Here is an 18,509-nt window from a genome sequence, read left to right on the forward strand (position 1 = left end):
GAATTTGAGCAACACTCACGAAAACAATGATAATGACATCGTAACAAATGACATCCGTAAGGCCACATGCCATACGACAACAACAAAAACGAAAATAACAACAAACAAACAATGCCTTCAAGGATGAGGAAGGAAGTGAAAGTCATATGTATGTATGTATGTATGTGTATAAAACTATTGCCAGACAGATATTTACCAACACGCACTCATGCACTAAGCTAGATTCCCAACAAATATTATTCCATGGGTCACGACGTGTACTACAAATCAACATCCGTTTCCGGCTATAACATCATCACTGTATAATCTCCAGTTCATTTCAATACAAGAAGCTGCTCTTTGATGTGGCAAAACTTTTGTTTTTTTTTCGCGTGTGAGTTTCTGCTACCTAGTTGTACAGTGGTTGCAATGGTGTATGGAAATATGGGGTCAAGTTTAGTTTTAACAAGTAAAAAGGTACATATGTAAACCACCTTACGTCAAAATCCGGTAAAAAAAGCATACCTTATGCCCCAAAGCAGCTATATCGAAATGTCTTCCGATTTGGACCAAATACTTATAAGTACAAGTCATTGTTCAAGTGTATATAACAAAATATTGGTTTTTTTGTAGCTATATCTAAAAATAAACCGATCTGAACCATTAACGACACGGATGTGAAAAAGCCTAACATAAGTCAGTGTCAAATTTCAGTGAAATCGGATTATAAATGTGCCAAGACTTTAAATCGAGATATAGGTCTATATGGCAGCTACATCCAAATCTGGACCTATCTGAGCCAAATTGGAGAAAAACGTCGAAGGGCTTAACTAAACTCATTGTCCCAAGTTTCGGCGAAGTCGGACATTAAATGCGCCTTTTATGGCCCAAAACCATAAATCGAGAGATCGGTCTATATGAAAGCTATATTCAAATCTGGACCGATCTAGACCAAATTAAAGAAAGAAGGATGTCGAAGGGCCTAACACAACTCACTGTCCCAAATTTCGGCGACATCGGACAATAAATGCGCTTTTTATAGGCCCAAAACCTTAAATCGAAAGATCGGTCTATATGGCAGGTTTATCCAAATATGGACCGATCTGTGCCATATTGCAGAAGTCTGTCGAGGGGCTTAATTTAACTCAATGTCTCAAATTTCAGCGACATCGGGCGATAAATGCGCCTTTTTTGGGCAAAACCTTAAATCGAGAGATTGGTCTATATGGCAGCTATATATAAAACTGGACCGATTTAGGCCAAATTGAGGAAGGATGCCGAAAGACCCAACACAACTCACTGTCCCAAATTTCGGCGACATCAGACAATAAATGCGCTTGTTATAGCCCCAAAACCTTAAATCGAGAGATTGGTCTACATGGCAGCTATATCCAAATCTGGACCGATCTGTGCCATATTGCAGAAGTATATCAAGGGGCTTAACTTAACTCACTGTCTTAAATTTCGGCGACATCGGACAACTAAATGCGCCTTTATGGGCCCAAAACATTAAGTCGAGAGTTTGGTCTCGACAAATTGAAGAAAAATGTCGAGAGGCCAAAGACAACTCACTGTCTCTAATTTCAGCAAAATCGGATAATAAATGTGGCTTTTATGGGCCTAAGACCCTAAATCGGAGGATCGGTCTATATGGCAGCTATATCTTAATCTAGACCGATCTGCGCAAAATTGTCGAGGGATATCGAAGAGCCTAACGCAACTCACTGTCCCAAATTTCATCAAAATCGGATAATAAATGTGGCTTTTATGGGCCAATGACCCCAAATCGGAGGATCGGTCTATATGGCAGCTTTATCCAAACCTGTACCGATCTGGGCCAAATTGACGAAGGATATCAAATGGCCCAACACAACTCACTGTCCCAAATTTCACCAAAATCGCATAATAAAGCGGGTTTTATGGGCCTAAGACCCTAATCGGTCTATATGGGGAATATATAAAGATATAGTCCGATATAGCCCATCTTCGAACTTAACCAGCTTATGGACAAAATGAATCTGTGCAAAGTTTCAGCTCAATATCTCTTTTTTTAAAGACTGTAGCGTGATTTCAACAGACAGACGGACGGACATGTCTAGATCGTCTTAGATGTCCACGCTAATCAAGAATATAAATATTTTATAGGGTCGGAAATAGATATTTCGATGTGTTGCAAACGGAATGACTTCATTTTGTCATACCCTCCTCCTTTGATGAGGGGTATAAAAAATATTTACGAAATTATAAGCAAATTCAAAAGGGTCAGAATTAAGCAGAACTGAGATTTAAATAAAACTAGCTGACCCGGGCCCGCTCCGCTGCGCTTTCTTTTACTTTACCTGGAACAAAAGTTTCATTGGAATATTTATTTTCGACAATTAAAGAGGTTTTAGTGAAATACTATGCTACGAAAATAGGATATCGCTTGACAAACAGTTTAACTATATAAGTGCCTTTATCTGAATCCCAAATGATCTTTATTGGTCTACGAATTTAATTTTGGATGTAAGATGTACTCCATTCTTAAAATACTTCATTTCAGCAAGATATTCTCATGATATCTGATTTAAGGGTAAACTTCCCCAAACCATATTGCCATTGGTTTTGCTCTACCCCCCAATACCTTTTATTTAAGCTCCGCACTGGCATGGACGATAAATATGCCCGATTTTGGGGTGTTTTGCGGTTTGGAAAATCCCCAAGCCGGGAAAAATTTTTCAGCAACGTGCTCTATTCCCATATATCTATATATCATTTATTTTAATCCCATTGGCTCTCTCATCTCATTTAAACTTCTTGTTGCAAAAGTCAGCAAATATGTCCGGTTTGGGGTATAGGCCCTAAAAACTATAAATATTTAGTTTCACTCTCTTTAAGACCCAAATTGTCTTGGTGAGCAAATACGTCCTATTTGGGGGTTGTTATGGTGGTGGGACGTCCCCTACACAGTTGGCTCCTAATGTTGATATCAGATACATGGTCTACTCCCGCATATCCTTAATTTGAGCCCATATTTCCATAGTCGGCAAAATGACCGGCTTGGGGGGTGTTTTGGGGGATGGGCGGCCACTCAGTGAGTTGGCCTTGAAAATATATATCGGATTCGTGTTCTACTCTAAAAACCCTCTTATTTGAGCCTCATATTGCAATAGTCAGCAAATATTTCCTATTTGGGTGGTGTTGTGGGGGTGGGGTGCTCCCATAGACACTTTTCTCGAATATTGATATCAGATTTGAGCTCTACTCCCAAATATCTTTCATTTGAGCCCCATATTGCTATGGTCGTAAATTTGTCCCCTTGGGGATGTTTTTGGGGAGAAGCGACCCCCTAAACATTTGGTCTCTTATTTGGATATCAGATTCGTATTCTACATTCAAATACCTTTTATTTAAGCCCCATATTGCCATGGTCAGTAAATAAGTCCTGTTTGGGGGGTGTTTTGGGAAAGGGATGGACCCCCAGAAACGTGGTCCCACATTTGGATATCAGATTCGTATTCTACTCACAAATACCTTTCATTTGAGTTCCATAATGCCATGGTTGGTAAATATGTGCGATTTAGGGGTGTTTTGGGGCTTGGGGTGGTCCCCCTAGCACTTGGTCCGACACTTGGATATCAGATACGTTTTCTTGTCCTAAATACCTTTCATTTGAGTCCCATATTGTCGTGATTAGTCTAAATATATGTTTGGTAGGTTTTATGGTGGGGCAGCCCCCCTAGGTACCCCATCCGAAATTTGGATACCAAAGTCTTATTTTTAGGGTTCTATATTAGAGCACACAAAATTTGGACTAAATCGCACCACCCATCTCCGAGATCTGGCGTTTTCAGCCGTTTCTGAGTCTATAAGGAACATACAAACAAACAAACCTACAAACAAACACAAATTGGTGAGAAACAACTATGGAATCTTTAAAGGAAGAACTTGTATGAGATGACCCTGAATTCTACATATCGGATGATAGAAATATATGCGAACTATTTCTAAATCCGAACCGAAATGAATACATTTGTACATATATATGTAGAGGCTCTGTTCAAGGTCCATTAGGTCTCATTAGGCATTTCTGGCGGAATTTTTAAGTCGCACCATTCACATGTTTGTTGCGGGTAAGATAGCGGCTCGGCCACTGCTCCATTCGGAAGGCCATGAATGCAGGAAGTATGCTGAGCAGGGTCACAGACAAACTCGCCAAGATCGATATGGGAGAGGATGTTTGAATTTGCTTTCCCAGAAGAAAGGAGTTAGAGACGGATGTTGTGTTTAAGTTCGGTAGAACGCGGTCTTCACTGACGACTCCAGGATGGAGTTATGGATGAAACTGGTGGTTTACTCGAAGACACTCGTCGGACCTTGATTTCTTGAGCCTCTAGAGGGCGCAACTATTATCCGATTTGGCTGATATTTTGCACCAAGTGTTTTATTTTGGCTTTCAAAAAGTCCAAATGATTCAGGTATGGTCCAAATGGGTTCATAACCTGAAATAGCTCCCACATAAACCCGTCTCGAATCTTGACTTCTGCAGCCGCTAGAGGGTGCAACTATTATTCGATTTGACTGAGAATTTGCATAAAGTATTTCAATTTGACCACAAACAACTGTGTCAAGTATGGTTCAAATCGGTTCAAAACCTGATATAGCTCCCATATAAACCGATTTCGGATTATGACTACTTGAGCCGCTAGAGGCCGCAATTATTATCCGATTTGGTTGAATTTTGCATAAAGTGTTTTGATTTGACCACCAACAACTGTGTCAAGCATGGTCCAAATCGGTTCACAACCTGATATAGCTCCAATATAAACCGATCTTCCGATCATACTTCTTGAGAGCCATTGTTATGAGATTTGGCTGTCATTCTCCACAACGACTTCTTGTATGATCTTTAACATACGTGTTTAATATGGCCAGAATCGGCCCCTAACCTGATAAAGCTCCCATATAAACTGAACTCCAACCTTGATCTTGGAGTAAAATAACTATTTGAAGTCCCAATTTTATTACTCGAGCCACTATAGGGCGCAATTCTTATCCGATTTGGCTGAAAAATTCCACAATGAATACTACTTTGGTCTCCAACAGCCAAGCCAAGTATGGCCCCAATCGGTTCATAACTTGGTACAGCTGAAATAGGATTTCAATTCTTATCCATTATCCTTTGTTTGGCCTTGCTAACCCTCCACCGTAGGATGAAGTAAACTAAGTTCGTGATTCTGTTTGTAACTCCTCCAAATATTCGTCGAAAATCCTATAAGGTATTTATATTCTTGACCGTCATGATATATTAAGTCGATCTAGCCATGTCCGTCCGCCCATCCGTTCGTCCGTATGGTTTAAATCAGTCCATAACCTGATATAGCTGCCATATAAACCGATCTGGGGTCTTGACTTCTTGAACTACTAGAGGGCGCACCTCTTATCCGATTTGGCTGAAATTAGCATGAAGTATTTTGTTATGAATTCCAACAACTGCAATAAATATGGTTAAAATCGATACATAACCTGATATAGCTGCCATACAAACTGATCTTGGATCTTGACTTCTTCAGCCTCTAGAATGTTCAATTATTATCCAATTTGGCTGAAATTTTGCACAACGGTTTCTCCCACGAACTTCATCATGCGTGTCAGATATGGTCTGATTCGGTCTATAGCCTGATACAGCTCCCTTAAGGTGCGCAGTTCCTGTTCGAATTGGCTGAAATTTCACATAACGACTTCTGACTATGGCCTCCAACATTCAATGCAATTATGGTCGGAATCGGACGATAACTATAGCTCTGATAGCATAGCAATTATTTTCTTTTATCCTTCTTTGCCTTAAAAGAGATGGCGGGAAAAGAACTCTACAAATGCGATCCATGTTGAAAAGTTTAAAAGATTCGGTCCGGCCGAACTTCGCACGCTTTTACTTGTACTTCATTTTATACACTCCATCACACAGTGTTGCCAAATCGAAAAATGTTGGAATTAATTCTGGACCTTTGAACGGATATCTTGACGAAACCTTACACAGTCAATATTTAGTTATTTTCCAATAAGAATGGAAAATGGACCCTGTGAGTCCCGAAGCTGATTCTTGGGTTTTGAATTTTGGTCATCTTGAGCGTGTCAAATTTTTAATTGCTTGCCAAACAGTAATTTATGAAACGATCGCACTATGGAGGAAATGACCGATTTAGCGCCCCGAAGCTTAGGATAATTATATTATAAAAAAAATAGGTTATGGGGTATATTCATTTGGCCATTTCGTTTGCAACATATCGAAACGTCCGATTCCGACCCTGTAAAGAATATATATTTCAGATCGTCGAAAGATTGTAAGGCGATTTAACGATGTCCGTGTATCCACCAGTTGAATCACGCCACAGTCTTTAAAAATTGAGACCGATTTTCCAATATAGGGTATTAATCCCGCAAAAATCGGATTTGTTGCCCGATTTCGTTGAAACTGTATCTTGTTTCAGACTTCTCGGGACCTGCATCAAATTTGATACAGATCAGCCCCGATTTGTATGTTACTATTGATGTGCTAGTGGAGTTGTTAAAAAAGAATGGCTAATTTATTCAAGCTGGTGGATATCCAAAACCTTTTTATACCCACCACCATAGGATTGGGGTATACTAATCTAGTCATTCAGTTTGTAACACCTCGAAATATTCGTCCAAGATCCCATATAGTATATATATTCTTGATCGTCTCGACGTTCTGAGTCGATCTAGCCATGTCCGTCCGTCCGTCTGTCGAGATCACGATAGCGGTCGAACGCGTAATGTAAGCCGCATGAAATTTTGCACATATACTCAATATTGATGGAGACCACGAAAGCGCAGAGGTTAGCATGTCCGCCTATGACGCTGAACGCTCGAATCCTGGCGAGATTATCAGAAAAACTGTTTCAGCGGTGGTTTTTCCCTCCTAATGATGGCAACATTTGTAAGGTACTACGCCATGTAGAATTTCTCTTCAAAGAGGTCTCGCACTGTGGCTCGCCGTTCGGATTCGGCTATAAAAAGGAGGCCCCTTATCATTGAGCTTAAAACTTGAATCGGACAGCACTCATTGCTATGTGAGAAATTTGCCCCTGTTCCTTAGTGGAATGTTCATGGGCAAAATGTGCATTTGTACTTAATATTGATGTATGTTGTTGGTTATTACAAATGGGCCATATCGGTTCGTATTTAGATATAGCTCCCATATAAACCGATCACCCAATTAGACGTCTTGAGCCGCTGCACATAGTGTTCTGTTGTGACTTCCAACAACTATGTCGAGTACCGTCCAAATCGGTCAAGAATCTGATATAGCTCCTATATGAACCGATCTCCCGATTTGGCTTCTTGAGCCTCTGAAAGCCACAATGTGGCTGAAATTTTGCACGTGGTGTTTTGTTATGACTTCCAACAACTGTTCCAAGTACGGTTAAATGGGTCTATAACACCCATCCCATATAAACCGATCTCCCAATTTTAATTCTTCAGCCCTTACATGCCGTAATTTTTGTCCAATTTGGCTGAACATTTTCTCATAATGTTCCGTTGTGATTTTCAATAACTGTTCTAAGCAAGGATCAAATCGGTCAAGAACCTGATATAGCTCCCATATAAACCGATCTCCCGATTTGACTTCTCGAGCCCCTGGAAGCCTCAACTTTTATCCGATTTGGCTGAAATTTTGCATATACTGTTCTGTAATGACTTCCAACAACTGTGCCAAGTACGGTTTAAATCGGTCTATAGCTATAGCTCCCATATAAACCGATCTACCGATTTGACTTTTTGACCCCCTGGAAGCCGCAATTTTTGTCCGATTTGAGTGAAATATTGACCATAGAGTTCTGTTACGACTTTCAAAAAATGCGCCAAGTACGGTCCATATCCGCTATTACCAGATATAGCCAGCATATATTAGCAGAATCCATGGTGATGGGTTCCCAAGATTCGGCCCAGCCGAACTTACCACGCTTTTACTGTTTTTTTGGCACACACTTTCAGTAGACGCACATGTACAGTTTTCAATAGAAACAAACAAATATAACGCTTACAGTGGGCCAACAAAAATATAATTTTATTCACAGGCAGCATTCAGGTCGGGTTAACAAGTGGTTCATTTTATGACTTTAAACCTTTGCACTTCACTTTTTTGAAAAAATACGAGTACAACTTAATTTCATTCTTTATGTTATTTTTTTAAATGAAATTTTATTTAAATTCTTTGTATTTATTACATTCTTCATTATAAATATTGTAGATAAATTACGAATTTATATTTAACCATTTTACAATTTTCTTGCTCCTTTTTATTACACTTTCAGCTTTCATATGTTAAAAGCACATCAATGGCATCACTGGCTAAATACGATTGGCCCCCAACCCCCTTGCACAACTAATGAGATGAAATACATTCAATATGAAAGATAACCAAACTCTGCCATGCTCTCAGTTTTTGTGTTTCTTCCCTTTGGTTCGGTCGCGAAATAGCTGTGTCCCTTTTAAAGGGAAAATTATTAAGTTTAAACCAACGAAAATGTGATAAACTTTCTAAAAATCTGTAGTGCATCGTTTATATGCCAATATAATATAAAAAACTTTAGCAAAACTTCGCTTCAATTGAGTAAAAAAGTTTTCTCAAAAATTACTTTGACCGAACGGCAATTGATCGTGGTGTGTTACGTTTTTACATCTGACCAACTGTATATTGTTGTTGTTTGTGTTCAATGGTCTGTCGTGTGTTGGAGAACATTAGTGAAATCAAGAGAGACAGAGAGTGAGAGCGTGTGTGCAAAATGCAAAGATGGCAAAGAAAGAGGAAGAACAGAACAACAAAATCAAAATATGTAGGCAAAGCGTTGGAAAGGTTGGCACCTGTAGTATTGAATGTCATACAGGGGAAAATATTGAGTGGTAAGTTTTTTTTTTTTGGTTTTTAAGTAAGACACTTCATTTTTTGTATGGTGCGTCACACAACTTTATGACCGTTTTTTTACCATATATGGGCCTTTTTGTTTTTCTTTTTTCATTCGAAAGTATTCTCAAGTACCAAAATTCACTTTAAGTAGATTAACATTTTTTTTTTCCACTTCACACAAAAAAGTAAATATTTTAATCGAAAATTGCGTAAAAATATTGCTTTCGTCACGCAGGATTCACTACAACAAACTACCCCAAACTTTCGAAGATCTAGGGTGATTTCAACAAGCGGTTCATTTTATGCCCTTAAGCGCATGTGCTTTAGAAGTTGGAACCAAATAACTTTCATGCCGAAATTTTGTAGTGATCTGCAGAACGTTTCGAAAATATAGAAGCTCAATTTTTTTTTAAGCTAATTTACAAATACTCTTAATTTTTTTAATAAAATATTGTTCTACTTTTTTGAGTACTTAATATATGAGGTCGGCAGGCTTCGCTGCGCCTTCACTTACATCGAGGAAAAAATAAGTTTCCTATTCTTACGGCCTCATTCACAATACTTTATGAAGCCGTAAATAGGTTAATTTTACATTACTATAAAGGAAATATGTCAAATAAACCTATTTCAAATCAACATCAAATTTTGTTAATACCGCTGTAAGTCTATTAAAACTTTTGACAACATTTTAATTTTGCAGATTTGTTTCAAATTTCTTTATTCATTAGAAATTTTTTTTATATATTTCTGTTTCTATCTATGGCAAAGAAAGACTAATAAATTCCTTTAAAAAATTATTGTTAAGGCTCGCCTCAGGGTTGGAAAGTAAAAAAAAATAATACCGCAATCAACCGCAATTAAATTCCTATATATTGTCATTTTTCTTTATTCAGAAAACCGATAGGTTGACATTAACTTTGACCACTCTGCCCTCTCTTTGTTCGTGTTTGCGTTGCTATTCAGATCCAATTGCAAATAGCCAAAAGAGGGCGCTAAATTTAATGTTATTGCTATTCGCTTGAAGTGGCTTAACGCCTGTAACGTAGATCATCATGTGGTAATTGTCTTTAAATGACTATGAGACTACCTACTCATCATTTAGTCTAGAACTTATATATTTGCCAATCCATATATTTCGTAGCCACATTTGCTCAGATATTTTCATGACCACCTGTACCGCTGCGTGTCGGGGTTTGAAACCTGGACCTTAAGAATACATTTTGTGATGGTCATCCCCACACAATTGATGGCGACACTTCTCTGTATTTAAGCCATATATTACTTTTTAACAAGAAGTGTTGCCCAACGGCACATCGTTTTTGACTTGCTTAGGAAAAAATGACAGGCTAATGTGCCCGTTTAGGGGATTTTTTGAGGGTGGGACGACCCCCAACTACTTGAACCTCATTTTTTATGCCATATTCGTAATCTGCTATCGAATACTTTCCATTTGAGTTCCATATTGATATGGACGTCTAATATGTCTGTTTGGATGAGTTTTGGGAATGGGTTATTTGGATCCAATTTTGAATACCATACTCATATTCTACTCACCAATACCTTTCATTTGATACCCATATTGTCCCGACCGGTACATTTTGGTTTGAGGTGGTGTTTTTGAAGGGTCCGCCCACTTTCAATGTCAACAAATTATATAGCCTATTGCTCCTTCCAGACCATATTCGAAGACCGAAAAGTTTGTATCCCATTTGGGGTCGGGGCAACCCCTATTTATACCTAACTTTTGATATCAAATTTGTATTGTATTATCTAGATCGATCCAATTTCTGTGAAAACTTAAAAGAAATCGGTTTAGCCGTTTTTATACTCACCACCATAGGATGGGCAAATACTAACCTAGTCATTCCGTTTGTAACACCTCGAAATATTTGTCTAAGATCCCATAAAGTATATATATTCTTGATCGTCTAGACGTTCTAAGTCGAACTAGCCATCTCCGTCTGTCTGTCGAAATTACGCAGATAGCAGATACTTTATATTGATGTAAGTTGTTGAGGGTTGCAAATGGGCCATATCGGTTCAGATTTAGATGTAGCTCCCATATAAACCGATCTCCCAATTTGACTTCTTGATCCTCTGGAAGCCACAATTTTCGTCAGATTTGGCTGAAATTTTGCACATAGTGCTTTGTTATGACTTCCAACAATTGTGTCAAGTACCATCTAAATCGGTCTATAAACGGACATAGCTTCCATATAAACCGATCTCTCGATTTAATTTCTTAAGCCTTTACAATCCTCAATTTTTGTCCGATTTGGCTAAAATTGAGCATGTAGTGTACTGTTATGACATTCTATAACTGTGGCTAGTACGGTCCAAATCGGTCTATAATCTGATATAGCTCTCGAATAAACCGATCTCTCGTTTTGACATCTTGGGCCCTTACAAATTGTTATTTTTGTCCGATTTGTCTGAAATTTTGCATATATCGTTCTGTAAAGACTTCCAACAACTCTGCCTAATACGGTCCACATCGGTCAGTAACCTGATATAACTCCCATACAAACTGATTTGACTTCTTGAGTCCTTACAAGCCGCAATTTTTTTTTCGATTTAGTTAAAATTTTGCATGTAGTGTTCTGTTATGACTTCCAAAAACTGTGTCAAGTACGGTCCACAAAACCATAAAATTATGCCCTTCAACTAAATTTATTTTGTGTAAAATTTTAGTAAAATCCATGGTGGTGAATTCCCAAGATTCGGCCCGGCCGAACTTAGTACGCTTTCACTTGTTAGGTCTTATATGGAACAAACAAATTTGCAAACCCACAAACAAACAAACATACTTACAAACACAATTTAATTTTTATGTGTATATAGATTACATTCTTCATAATAAATATTGCAGAAAAATTACGAATTTATAATTATTATTGTTTTATCTTCTTGTTACCTTTTTATAACTTCAGCTTTTAACTATTAAAAGCACTGCAATGGCATCACTGGCTAAATACAATTGGCCCCGACCCCCTTTCCCACCTGATGAGGTGAAATACATTGAATAGGAAAGAGAACCCAACTCTTGCTTACCCTCAGTTTTTGTGTTCCTTCTTGTTTGTTCGGTCGCGAAATAGCTAGGTTCCATTGTAAAGTGAAAATCTTAAGCTTAAACCCACGAAAATGCGACAAACTTTCTAAAAAATTAAAGTCCATTACTTATTTGCCAATGTAATATATAAAACTTTTGCAAAATTAAAATTTTAAAGCGTTTAAATTGAGTAAAAAGTTTTCGCAGAAACTACTTTGACCGCACGGCAATTGATAGTAGTGGTGTGTTACGTTTTAAATCTTACCAACTGTATATTGTTGTTGTTTGTGCTTTGTGTGTTAAATTAAAGGTATGCCGTGTGTTTGAGAACATTGTGAAATCAAAGAGAGACAGAGAGTGAGAGCGTGTTAGCAAAATGCATACAAGGTAGAGAAATAGGAGCAAGAACAACAACAAAAACATATAATCAATGCATTGGAGAAGTTGGCAACAGGTGAATGCCGTATTGAATGGCATATAGAGGCAAACATAAAGTGGTAAGTTTTTTGTATATCGACATCATAATGAAGTTAATAATTGCAAATTATGACTTGTGCACTGGGGTGTATGTAACTTAATTAATTTTTACACCCAATAACAGTTTAAATGTACGAACATTTTAAGAAGCAAATAGGTATGGGATTTTTAAAAGAGGCAAAAAAAGATGTCACAATCTAGTTTATTCTTTAAGAACTATCTGAAATATATAAAATAAAAGTAATTTAATTTTGACATTTTCTACTCTTTTCTACTCTACTTTTCTCTATATGGAATTTTAACTCAATTACCTGTTTAAAACAAGTGTTAAAAATTTATTTTATTTTAATTATATAACAATTAATGTGTTGCCCTGTGTTTGTATGTAACCTATAGACTCAAAAACGGCTGAACCGATTTTCATGAAATTTTCACAGATGGTAGAGTTTGGCCATCCGATGGATATAGGGTAGCCCATTTTTTTTATATCCTAAGGGGCTGCGGAACCTCCTCTTATCACCAATTTTCAAAAACAACAGTATTCAGAGATAAGTGCGTCGATTTAAACGAAATTAGGTTTACGTACTTATGGTAGCCCAAAAACTCGAAGTTGGTATAAAACTTTGGGGTCAAATAACCGTGGAGGACGCTCTACCCCAAAACCGACCAAAAATAACATGTTTATTGATTTGGGGCAATATGGGTATCAAATGAAAGGTGATGGAAGTCAAATACGAAATACATATATAAAAATGTGGGTCAATTCCCGGGGAAGAATTATATCCCAAATGGAAATGTATACCAAAGGGGACAATGTGGAATTCTAATGAAAGTAATTTGAGAGTACGAATATATACGAACTTAAGGTTAAGCTAGTTTACTATAAATGTACAACTAAGACGAAATGATACTTAAAAAATAGCTTAAGAAGTGAACTTTAATATTTTTAGAGGCTACCAATTATAACGTTTTTTTGGCCTATCATGCTACGATCATGATACGCCCAATAATTTTTGGACAATATTACCGCTCAAAAATCGGACCATGTGCACATTGGGCTCTATGACCTTTTTTATACCCACCACCATAGGATGGGGGTATACTAATCTAGTCATTCCGTTTGTAACACCTCGAAATATTCGTCAAAGTCCCCATAAAGTATATATATTCTTGGTCGTCTCGACGTTCTGAGTCGAACACGTAAAGCTAGCTGGTTGCAATTTTACACAAATACTAAATATTGATGTAGTTGGTTAAACCGATATGACCCGTTCTCTCGATTTGACTTTCTGAGCCCCTGGAAGCCGCAATTGTTTGCCCGATCTCCCGATTTGATTTTCTGAGCCCCTGGAAGCCGCAATTGTTTGCCCGATTTAGCTGACATTTTGCATGTAGAGTTCTGTTATTCCAACAACTGTGCCAAGTACGGTTCAAATTAGTTATAACCTGATATGGCTGCCATATAAAACGATCTCCCGATTTGACTTCTTGAGCCCGTGGAAGCCGCAATTTTTTCCGATTTGAATGATATTGTGCATGTAGAGTTTTCTTATGACTTTCAACAACTGTGCCAAGTACGTTCCAAATCGGTCCATAACCTGATGTAGCTCCCATATAAAGTGATCTGCCGCTTTGACTTCTTGAGCCTTTAAAAGCCGCAATTTTTACTTGTTTGTTCTTAAAATAATAAAACCACGGCATGTGGCAACGTCCTGTTGAAACCACATGTCATGCAAGTCATGCTCTTGCGTTTTGGGCAATAAAGAGTTGAATATCATCTCTCGGTAGCGCTCACCATGCACAGTTACGCTACGATTCGCCTCATCTTTGAAAATGTACGGTCCAATGATGCCGCCAGTCTATAAACCGTGCAAACCTCTGACTTTTTCTGGATGTATTGGTAGCTCGTGCAGTGCTTCTTACTGATCTTCACTCCAAAATCGACAATTCAGCTTATTTACGCACCCATTGAGCCAGAAATGGTTTCGTCCCTGAGCACAATTTTTCGATAATATGGTGGATCTACGGTCAACTTTCGAAGAGCCCAACCAAAAATTCTGCTTGCATCAGCAGAATCAGCTTGCATCAGCTGTATTTTAAAAACTTAACAATCTAAGTTAAGTAGAAGAGGCCCAATTACTGCGAAAGACGATGAATAGATAATTGATGGTCATCATTAACTCTGGCCGATACAGCTGCGATCTTTTCTTCAGTTCGCACTTTACGTAAGCGTGATGGTCTGTTAATATCTAACAATGTAAATTTGGTGCGAAATTTAGTCACAATAGCCCGAATAGCCGCTTAAGCCCATCCTATGGTGGGTATAAAAAAACTCAAGTACAAAATGATTATAAAATTTTCATTTTGGCATTTTGGGCAATTTTTTGTGAAGTCACAGTAAGCAGGTTTATGATTGAAAACAAGCTTTAAAGCCACATGTATGAAACGTGGGAGATTGTCATTGTTGCTGCAGGAGTTATGTAAGTATTGCATAGCTTTGATCGCACGCTCACAAAAGTAGAGACTCATCTTTTTCCCTGTGAGCCTTCAAGCTATCTACAGGTAGTTCTTCAAAATCTTTAGAGCAAAACAATTTTTAACTGAATCAATGATTAGCCCAAGAGTAAGAAATGATTGAACGAATTTTATGCAACCTCTTCCGGGTTTCCAACATTAGAAAAAACGAAAGAAGAGCTAGAATAGAAATCACGCTACAGTTGTTAAAAATAAAGATAGTAAGCTAAATCTTTGCACAAATTCTTCTTTGTCCATAGACAGGTTGATGCAGATTGGTCCAGATTAGGGTAAAGCTCCCGTTTATACCGATTTCACGCGTTACTATCCGATTTCGCTGAAATCTGGGACAGTGAGTTGTGTTAGGCCCCACGACTTCCTTACTTGATTTGGACCAGATCGGATATATCCAGATTTGGATATAGCTCCCAGATATACCGATCTCTCGATATAAGGTGTTGAGCCCATAATGATCTCTCGATATAAGGTGTTGAGCCCATAATAGGCCCCTCGACATTCGCATGGAGTATACAATAGTAAATGTAGCTTTATTTATATATAGCTGCCGTTTATACCGATCTCCCGAATTAAGTTTTTGGGCCAAAAAAGGCAGCGTATTATACCATTTTGCTGAAATTTGGCTCAGTGAGCTATATGAGACTCTTCGATATCCGTTTTCAAAATGGCACGGATCGGCCTACATTTAAATATAGCTGTCAGATATATATATATATATATATATATAGAATAATGCATCATTTATATACCCATAGTAGCTTCGTCGAAATATGGAGATAATACTTGGTTGACATACACAACGAATACTATTCACTGTTGCTGACGCTAAAACAGCTGCCATACATATATAGGGAGATGGATATATATATATATGTATATATATATATATATATATATATATATATATATATATATATATATATATATATATATATATATATATATATATATATATATATATATATATATATATATATATATATATATATATATATATCCATCTCCCGATTTAAGTTTTTAAGCTCATGAGAGGTGAGTTTTTTGTCGACTTCTGTGAAATTTGGTAAAATGTTTTGTTTTAGACCCCCACATATCTATTTCCCAATATGGATGGAGATCGGATTATATCTAGATATATGTTGCTGCCATATGGACCAATATTCTGTTTTAGCGTCAGCAACAGTCAATAGTACTAGAGATTTCGTTATCTATGTCAACCAAGTATTTATTATCTCCATATTTCGACGTAGCTACTATGAGTACATAAATGTCCATTATTCATCGTATTATGACGAGTATCTTTTCCTAACTGGTTATACCCTACACCGCTACTGTGGTACGGGGTATTATAGATTTATGCATTTGTTTGCAACGCTAAGAAAGAGACGAAGTAGACCCATTGATAAGTATACCGATCGGCTTTGAATCACTTCCTGATTCGATTTAGCTATGTCCGTCTGTCTGTCCATGAATTCTTATAATCAAGGTACAGGTCGCATTTGTTGTCCAATTTTTACTAAATTTTGCATAAGTCTCTTTTTTGATCCAAGGACGAACGCTATTAATTTTGAAAAAAGTCGGTTCAGATTTAGATATAGGTCCCATATATATCTTTCATCCGATGTGCCCTTTTAAAGCTGTAGGAGCTAAAATTTTGGTCTGATCTTTACAATATTAGACACAAAGTATTTTTTTTTACGTCCCAATATGTGTGCAAAAATAGCTCCCATATATATCTTTTATCCGATATGCCCTTTTAAAGCTGTAGGAGCCACAATTTTGGTCCGATCTTTATAAAATTTGGCATGGGGTATTGTATTCAACGTCTTCATATGTTCGCAAAATTTCGCCAAAATTGATCCAGATTTACATCTCTACAATATGTTCCATTTTGATGTGTCATCAAATTTGGCACACGTTTCGATATAACTCCCATATAATCTTTTATCCGGTTTTATTTACTTACAAAACTAATTGGTTTGAATTCTTTTCAATGTTCCACTGTACTTGTTATTGTGTGATGACTGTTTCACTTTATGATAACCTTTAATCGAGAATCATTTAGTATTTTTCTCTGAATTCTGGCATTAGTTGCGTGTCGAAGTTCTTCTGTGTGTGTGTGTGTGTGTGCTGTTTCTTTCGTTTGGGGTTATAGTTAACGAATCACCCATAAGTTAGAATAAACCCCTAATTATTTGACATGTCATCGAGTACTTTTGCCCTATTCAACAGAACACCCAGCCGGCAAGTCATCTGTGAAACAGGAGTATGGGTCTATGGTGTGCACATTTTTTGTGAGTTGTTCGCCAGACATGTGTCTAATGTTTAACTTCTTAAATGGGTATCATAAACAATGGGGATATACATCCGTTCATCTATCCTTGCCATCGTCCATGCTCTTTGCATGGTACATTGACATTGAGTTTACATAATAAAACATCCCAAGCGCATGCAATATGTGTGCGTGTGCATAAGTATTGGTTAGAACTCACAATGATATGGTGTACCACTCCTCCATGCTGAGTTTCGGCTTAGGCTTTTGGTTTGTTTCCAATTGAGATGTTAGAGTACATGGCGATGAAAAGATTTCCGATTATTACCCTGATCAAAATATAATTGCTGATATGGCAAATATTGAGATTGTACCAAATGCGAATGAACCAAAATTGATACTCATGGTTATTTGGTTACAATGTGCACAAGGGTTGCAAATATGGATGGTGACCCAGTACTTAAGCTTCGACGATATGATAAATTTTAAGTCAAACAATTAAACTAGTTTTTATACCCTCCACCATAAGATGGGGGGTATACTAATTTCGTCATTCTGTTTGTAACTACTCGAAATATTCGTCTGAGACCCCATAAAGTATATATATTCTTGATCGTCGTGACATTTTATGTCGATCTAGCCATGTCTGTCTGTCGAAAGCACGCTAACTTCCGAAGGAGTAAAGCTAGCCGCTTGAAATTTTGCACAAATACTTCTTATTAGTGTAGGTCGGTTGGTATTGTAAATGGGCCATATCGGTCCATGTTTTGATATAGCTGCCATATAAACCGATCTTGGGTCTTGACTTCTTGAGCCTCTAGAGTGCGCAATTCTTATCCGATTGGAATGAGATTTTGCACGACGTGTTTTGTTATGATATCCAACCACTGTGCCAAGTACGGTTTGAATCGGTACATAACCTGATGTAGCTGCCATATAAACCGATCTGGGGTCTTGACTTCTTGAGCCTCTAGAGTGCGCAATTCTTATCCGATCAGAATGAAATTTTGCACGACGTGTTTTGTTATAATATCCAACGACTGTGCCAAGTATGGTTCAAATCGGTCCATAACCTGATATAGCTGCCATATAAACCGATCTTGGGTCTTGACTTCCTGAGCCTCTAGAGTGTGCAATTCTTGTCCGATTGGAATGAAATTTTGCACGACGTGTTTTGTTATAATATCCAACGACTGTGCCAAGTATGGTTCAAATCGGTCCATAACCTGATATAGCTGCCATATAAACCGATCTTGGGTCTTGACATCTTGAGCCCCTAGAGTGCGCAA

General features: G+C 37.6%; 1 protein-coding gene across 2 annotated transcripts in view; it reads left to right on the forward strand.

Moving 5' to 3' along the window:
• The first annotated feature begins 8,598 nt into the window (after positions 1 to 8,598).
• Positions 8,599 to 18,509, forward strand: part of LOC106093353 (connectin) — a 468,933-nt gene continuing 459,022 nt past the window's right edge. The window contains exon 1 of one of the 2 annotated variants that reach the window (XM_059360700.1): positions 8,599 to 8,886. The gene's annotated coding sequence lies outside the window, so the exon portion shown is untranslated. Of the gene's footprint in view, positions 8,887 to 12,297; positions 12,437 to 18,509 lie in introns of those variants that run through there. The other variant, XM_059360701.1, reaches the window with a different exon arrangement.

This window comes from Stomoxys calcitrans, chromosome 1 (assembly GCF_963082655.1).
Source record: "Stomoxys calcitrans chromosome 1, idStoCalc2.1, whole genome shotgun sequence".
Lineage (NCBI taxonomy): Eukaryota > Metazoa > Arthropoda > Insecta > Diptera > Muscidae > Stomoxys > Stomoxys calcitrans.